This window comes from Lathyrus oleraceus, chromosome 6 (assembly GCF_024323335.1).
Source record: "Lathyrus oleraceus cultivar Zhongwan6 chromosome 6, CAAS_Psat_ZW6_1.0, whole genome shotgun sequence".
NCBI lineage: Eukaryota > Viridiplantae > Streptophyta > Magnoliopsida > Fabales > Fabaceae > Lathyrus > Lathyrus oleraceus.
The window spans coordinates 37,096,705-37,105,302 of record NC_066584.1 but is presented as its reverse complement, the minus strand read 5'-3'; positions in this window follow the sequence as shown (position 1 = coordinate 37,105,302).

Genomic DNA, 8,598 nt, shown 5'->3' with positions numbered 1-8,598 from the left:
ATTGAAGGATTTTTATGAAGTCCCCAAAGACGAACCAGTCTGGAAATGGAGGGCTAATATCACACTAAATTCAGCACTTGGCAGTCGAGGGAATTTAGGAGGATACATATTAAAAGCAGTTCGATATCGTTGCTCAGGTTTAAAGTAAGGTTTCTCTGCGATTGGACTAAGTTTCATTTGGCCAGTATATTTAGCTATTTTCCTGCTACTAGTAGCCTGGGTGTGGATTGTGTTGTAAAGAAGGAGAGAATTCTTTCTTGCATAAAGAGGTTTAGGAAAGATATGAATGAGGCCAAATTTTTGTGCGACAAGATTGGTTGATACGCTACAAGGGTTACCTGGCTTTTCGATTGATTGAGTCTCGGGGAGAATACCCTGGGAGTGAGGAATGCTTCCCAGATAGCGACTGATTCAGCTTCTTTATCTTTCGACGGAGATGGAAATTTCCTCGTGAACCATTCCGGACCACATGTTCTTGAGGAAAAGGGGGCCATGGCTGGAGTGAAGTTCTAGCCCTTAGAAAACATCACCACGTAATTGGTGAAGCTTTGCTGAAGGTTTCGACCTTCATCACTTGGAGTTAACATTGCTAAGCGTGTTCCTTCGACTCTCCTATTCTTCACTACTGCACCATTCGCGTCAATGGGGTTGTGAGTTGGAAGACATGCTTCGAAACTAGCATTCAACCATAGTTGTAGTAACCAGAAGGGGCCAAAGATTAGTAAATTTCCCTTTGTTCGAATATTTTTAAGGGCGATGACTTCTTCGCCCTGAGATTCATAAAGATTGGATAAGATCATTTCGCTGAGGCATACGTTGTGTATATCATGAAGTTGATTTGCCAATGTGAGGAATTTCTTGGCTACTTGGAGAGACTTCGAACAAAAAACACAGCAAAATAGCCACAAAGCAAGAAAAGCAATATGCTCTGTGTCGGAGACTTCATCAATATCTTTATCATGGTGATAAGCAATATGTATGGTGAAGGCATCCCTAGAAGTGTTAAAGCTAATGGTGTCTTTGGATAGGAAATCTTGATCACATGTTTCACCCATAGGCTTAAGCTCTGTGATGGCAGCGGTGTCGAAGAGCGTAGGCGTTATCATGCCACAGGGGAGGTGAAAAGTGTGGTGGGTACTATCCCAAAAGTACAAAGAAGAAACCAACATGGACTGGCAATAACCAGGTCCTACTTTCGACAATTAAATTAAGTCGAAAATACCCATTTCTTTCCAGACTTGGGATTTCTTTTTCTCAATTTTTTGCAACCAACCTAAATAATCAGAAGGATCTCGAAATAAAGGACATGATCGAAAGACCATGAAACCAGTGTTCATATATGTTAAGTCGATGGGTTCATCAGTCGAAAGGTTACCCTGATTATCTGGATTAGGGTTTTCCTCAGTATGGGTTTCCTCGCTAACCTTAGGAATTTTGACACAAGCTATGGGTTTATACCTATGGTAAGTTGGAAAAAATTCTTTGAGCCTATCAGGATCGACATTTGGGTTGGATAAGGGTCCTAGCATGGCATGAGTTTTCCCAGAAATAGAAATAGGAATTAGTACCTGTGATTGAAAAATCCTCCTTTGTTCTTCAATAAAAGGTTCTGGAACATATTGTTGGTTACCCACGGTATTTAGGCCCAAAATCCTATCAGCAAGAGGAAGACCCTGAGATTTTTTGGAATCTTTTATGTTTTTGTTGGATTCCTTGGTGGTTTTCGTAGATGATGTCATTGTTGCAAGGAAGAAATGAACTGGGTTTTCAGTTTGAGGAGATGAAGAGTAGAAGAAATAGTTATTTGAGAAAGCTCAGAATGTGACAAGTTAAAAAAAGAAAAAGAAAAAGTTATGAGTATGTCTATTTATAAGTTGCGGAAGTGGAAGCGGTTTTGGTTAGGCATTAATGGAAAAAAGAAAGTGGGGCGTGTGTCAGTATAAATGGCCATGATAAGTGATAGCATTTAAAGGCTAGGCACGATTTCCTAGGGGCTAGGAAACATGATGATTACTTAAAGATCCTCATGTGGGTTCTGAAGAGACGTTTTGTTAAAGTTGTCATCATGACTGTGACGTCATAGCATATGAATAGTTTTGTAATGTCGAATTATATTCTAAAAAGCAAAAAATACCTTTTTCTTTGGTGTATCAAAAAAGGCATTGTTTGGGGGGCAATTTGTTAGGTGGGAATTTCGACATCAGGCTGGAGGTGATAAACTAAGGAAAGAGAATGCTTTTCAAAGATATTTATGATTTCAACATAAAGAATTCATGGTGTGAGGAAGTGTCGAAGTCAGCCTTCTGTAAGGGAGGACGGATGTGAGACTTGGGAATAATCCCAAGTTCAGAATATCACTTCGAAAGAAGAGTTTGTTCGACGTATATTGAATTTGAATGAAAGAATCTCAACCGTATTTCATTCTTATCCACTTTTGAAAGAAAGGACGCGTGGAATGTTGTCCTGAATCGCAGACATGTCGAGTGTAACGTGACAGTGCCTAGGAGAAGATCCATTGGCGAAGGTTATTTTAATTTAGTATATATATATATATATATATATATATATATATATATATATATATATATATATATATATATATATATATATATATATATATATATATATATATATGTGTGTGTGTGTCTTAGTAATAGGATTAAGGGTGTTAAAATTGTTGTACAATCAATCATATTTACTCAAAGTATCCAACGTGTTAAGAAACGAGTACAGTTGAGAATGTACGTTTGATAACATCGCTATCTTTATATCAATCAAAGTTTGTTTACACTTTTTGTTCAGTATTTATCCTTTATTACAAGTCATTTATCAGGCATTATTTTACACTTTACTTACATTTCTGCAATTTTTCTTCTTAAAAATGCTTTAAGCAAACATTCCTTACTCAAGGATATTGTCGAAGTGTTCATCTTTTATATAAAATTTTAGAATAATAGCACATGTCCTAGGATCAATATGGTCGATCCTGTGAGTAACCAAAGTTTCCTTAATTTGGAAGATCAGCGGTTGTTTACCAATTTTCGAGGTAAACATTAGCATACTTATGTTGATGGAGAAAGATGCCCTTGGATGTAGAATGAACCTCAAGATCAAGAAAGTAATGTAGATTACCCAGATCTTTCATGTGAAATGAGGCTTGTAACTGTTGCTTAAGTCGCTGAATGGAAGCGTGATCAAAACCAGTAATAACCATATCATCAACATACAAAAGAAGCAGAACAATACCCGCAGATGTGCTATGAATAAATAAGGAGAAATCATACTAACTCTGAGTAAATGAGAATCCAAGTAGAATGGGGCGTAATTTCTCGTACCATACTCTAGGTTCCTGTTTCAAACCATATAAGGAGCGTTTGAGCTTGCACACGCCTTTAGATGAAGAGAATAAGCCTTGAGGTAGAGTCATATAAATATATTTTTTCTGGTCACCATGAAGAAAAGCATTTTTCACATCCATTTGATGAAGAGACCACCCACTAGAAGCAATTATAGAGATGATTGTGCAAACAGTTGTCATTTTGGCAACCAGTGCAAATGTCACATCATAATCAATTCCATAATCCTGCTTGTTTCCTAAAACAACCAAACGAGCCTTGTAACAGTTGAGGGATCCATCTGAATTCAATTTCACAGAATACACCCATTTGCAACCTATAGGTTTGACATCAGGAAGACGAGATAATATCTCATGTGAAATTCTCTTGAAGAGCTTGAAGTTCTACATTCATTGCTTTTATCCATCGCACATCTTTAACAATTTGTGAGTAACAAGTAGGAATAAATATGCTAGAGAGTGTGGAAGTCAGAGAAATATGTGAGGAATCATACCTGTCTGGGGAATATCTATCTGGTGCGCGAGATATTTGACCAGAATGTCGTGGTTCAACCGCTACAGGATCAGGTGGCGGTTCAGCATCGGGAAGGGGTGTGGGAACCTGCTGTCTGTGTTTTCTGACATATACATGACCTGGTTTATAACGTTCTATAGATTAAGGCATAATAGAAATTTTAGGAAGAGTAACAATATCATTAATGGTATGAGAAACACATGGAAACATAAACTGATTATCAAAAAATGTTATATTCCTAGAAATGCGAAAATGATGGTTAGTGACATCATAACACATAAATCCCTTATGAGAGTGACTATATCCCATAAATGCACATTAAACGGACTGTACTCCAAGCTTATGCCTTTCAAATGCAGGTAAGTGAACAAAACACACGCACACACAAGTATTTAAAGCACTATAATCATGATGAATTTTAAAAAGACGAAAGAAAGGAGAATCAAGATCAATAACCATAGAAGGAAGACGATTGATCAAGAAGAAAGTTGTGGAAAGAGCCTCCACCCAAAATTGGGATGGTACAGAAGCTTGGAGAAGTAAGGTATGTGTTACATCAAGCAAATGACGATTCTTACGTTTTTCCATACCATTTTGTTAACGGTTATTGGGACAAGATCGTTGAGACAAGATTCCTTTTTGTTGAAGGTATTTCTGAAACTTATGAGACATGTACTCACCACCAGAGTCAGAGCGAAAAAATTTAACACTTGCTTGAAATTGAGTTTCAACATATGTCAAAAAATTTGTAAACATAGAAAACACTTCAGATTTAAAATAGATAAAATATATTCAAGTAAAACGATTATAATCATCAATAAATGTGACAAAAATATTTATAGTGAGCATGAGAAACTACAAGAGACATTCCTCATACATCACTGTGAATCATCTCAAAACAAGTGGAGGCATAGTGAGCATGAGACGGAAAAGAAAGTGTTTTACTTTTAGCCAGTTTGCAAACAGAACATGAAACAAAGGCATTAGAAATAACTATTTTATTTCCCAACAAACCAGTTTTACATAAATGAGACAAAACAGAAGAGATTGGATGATCCAATTTTCTATGTCAATCCTCATAAGAATTCAAAACATTATTACAAGCAAGAGATAAATGACTCAAAATAAACTGGAGGGGAAACATTCTTCCCACTTTAGGTCCCTTCGCGATCACCTTCCCCGTCACCTGCTCCTGCACAAGACAACCAGCACTAGAAAAGTTAACATCATAATTTTTATCTACCAGTTGACCAACAAATAATAAATTAGAAGCAAGTCCATGTGACACAAGCACGCCCCGAAAATCAGAATTTATGTCGCCAACATCAGTAATAGATAAAGTATTACCATCAGTTATTTGAATCTTTTTTATTACCACGATAAGATTGTAAATTGTTCAAATATTCTAAAGAACCTGTCATGTGATTGGATTCACCTGAATCAAGAAACCATGGGCGAGAAACATTAGAAAACTTACCATGTATTCTCAAGGCCGAAACAGCGGAAAGTACCATTTGTTGAATCAATTCAGGATGTATAGCATCATTGTTTGGTTCCGCATTAATGGAAGGACCAACTCCAGAATTTATAGTTGCATGGAATGCCTGCACTGAACGTTGTGTTGGTCGTGGAGGACGTGTGGGACACTCAGAGATAATATGACCTTGTTGCTTGCAGTAATTACAAAACCTCTTATTATAGCTACGAGCAATATGACCAAATTGTTTGCAAGAGAAGCACTGAACCTATCTCATATCACGACCTTTACTTCTACTTTGAGCAACATATGCAACTGTCACTGGCTCGGAAATGACTGCATCATGAGACATGGCTCTTTGAGTAATAAGTCGTTGTTCCTCCCTTAGAAGTTATCCAACATATGTATCTAAAGAAAGAACGGGATTCCTATTCAACAATGCACCTCTAACAACTTCAAATTCTGGACGAAGCTTCATGAGAAATAGATCTCGACTACTTGTGTTATAGACCTTTTGGATAGCCGCGAGAGAAGTCTTGGGAACACCAACATGTATAATAGAAGAGTGTTTTGTCCATAGATTCAGAAAACCAGGATAATGTTCTTGAATAGATAAAATACCTTGTTTGTAATTGGCTATCTCCAACTCCAATTGAAAGCGCTTGGCTGCATTGTCTTGGTTGTAAATACGCTTCAAATAGTTCCACATTTCTTGAGCCGTTGAAAATAGGTGTAAATTATTGATTATTTGAGGATCAATAGTACTTAGATCCAAGTGACTATTTGAGCATCTTTAGTTTCCCACGTATCTAGTGCAACTTTCTCAGTCGGTGCCTTGAGACACCATCTAGGTGAATTCACAAAAATTCTTATCATTTTCTGAAGCCATGTAAATTATTATGCTACCGGATACAATCACACTAATTATTTTATTATTATTATTATTATTATATAATAACATAAATGGTCAACAACAAGAAATAATTAGAAGTCGTAGTAACAGTACCACCCACGAACAACAAGACCACAATCTTATACCACAATATGGAAGGAGCAGCAAAAGCAAAAGATTATCACGATCCAGAATCACGAACCAAGAACAACCAAGAACAAAAAAAACAAAATTGCAACAGCAAACCGGAGCCCTAAACCCAATAGATAATTACAATGACAATAGGTTTGATCGACGAGGTTGAACGCAACCAAATGAACAAGAATAAAAATTGATTGTGATAACATGGTAACAACGAGAATCTCCAAGACGAAATCACGAAATGGCAACCAAGGATTGAGAATCTCAAGCAGCTACAAGGTTTCGATTTCGAGAGAAAGGATTTCGAAACAAACACAAACAAAGAACACAATTACGAGAGCGAACTAGTGGGGTATCGCTTTTCAGCCAAGATAACAAGATTTTTCAGTTTTTATCGAACCTACTGATACCATGTCAGGTAAATTGACTTGATGCTTTTTTTATTGCATTTGATACTATATATAATATTGTCAATAATTAAAGGTAATTACAATTTATAATGACTAATTACAACTCGTAATAACTAATTTCCTATTATATGAAAGTAAATTATTCATAATAAATGCAAAGATTATTTCCTGATTAATAAAAATAACAACTCAAATTAACCCAATTACCAAAAAATAGTTTTAAGAAAAATAAATTACATTCAGATAAACCCTAATCAACCCAATACCAAAACTAATGGAAAAAACCAATATTCTTAATAAAGAACCAATCTTTTACAAAAATAATAAAAAATAAATATGGGTTTTCGAAAGATAGGGTTGCAATGCCATTTTTCGCCCATGGATGTTCCACATTAGACGTTTGTGAGACCGTTAGAAACAAAATGCACACCATGCATCACCCTGCAATCAAAATGGACAGTTCAGTAAATAAGGCAATGCATCAAGTTATAACATCATAGTTTGCAAACAAAGTACCATATTGATAGTCCATAACAACTAGTTTCTTAAACCTCCATCTGATGCCCGCCATGTTTAGGCCCGCCCCGCAAAAAAATAGGGCGGGGCGGGACGGTCATAGTTGAGAATGTGGGCCTAAAACTTAGGCCCGCCCCGCAAAAAAGTGAGGGCGGGCGGGGAAAGCCTGTGAGTACTGCACTCTTTAGGCCTAAAAATGCAAGAATTTATGTAAATGCACGTGCCCTCAAAAACCCGCGAAAAAACGGGGCGGAGAGGGTCTGATACATTAGAGGGTGAGGGCCTAAATCCTTGGTCCCTCCCTCACTAAAGTGCGGGCAAAACGGGTATGTCCAACTGGCCGGGCCCGTTTTGCCACCCTTACCATTTTTATCACAACCAACTTTTATCTTCCATAATGTTCATCATCATCATCCACAATACTTCATCACCTTCAAACATCAATAACATCAACCACATCAACAACAGAAGCATACTTAATACGACACCAACAACACAAAAATAAGCACTTATGAAATTGAAAAAAGTGAATTTCACAATCACGGTCTGTTGCGATTGCAACAATCACAGAAATCGAAAAAAAATCTTAATCAAAACAGAATCACATTAAAATGGAATTGTAACTTACAATTAATCTCAGTCTCTTCAAAGTAGAAAAAACATTTAGTAGCCATGAGACTTTTCAATCACAAGAAGGATAATCATTTGTACTCAGGAAATCATAGCAAGGTAGAAATAACATGTATTAAAGAAATATGCATCATAGTCAATGTATCAGATGAAAAATATTTTAGATAAGAGGTTTCAGAAAAATCCAATATTAAAAAACCAAAATAGAATTAAGAAACATAAATATGTTATGGAAGAACACAAAGAAATATAAGTGTGCATAAAAAGAAGTTTTTCAAAACATCTATTAGATAGAAATACAGAGAAACTGGCATACCGTTTCACCCTGTTTCAAAACATCTTAAACAACGCATCGCCACGTTCCTCCTCAGCAAGAGATTCAAGAGCCGAAGTTCTAAAACCTTGAAGATCTAGAATCATGGCTTTGAGAAGATACAAAGTGACATATTTAGGATCGAGTTCGATCGCCTTTTTGTCTTCAACTAGGGTTTTGTTAGAGAGGTCGTTGATAGCGGATATGGATTTGTTTTTGGAAGATATGGCTTGTGTAGAACATCATTGCAAGTATCATTACAATTTGAAAATCGATGTCACGAATCATCGATTGTTTCTCTTTGGTTGCAATTTTCTTATCTCTGGTGAAAAAAATGCTCAAAAAGAAAG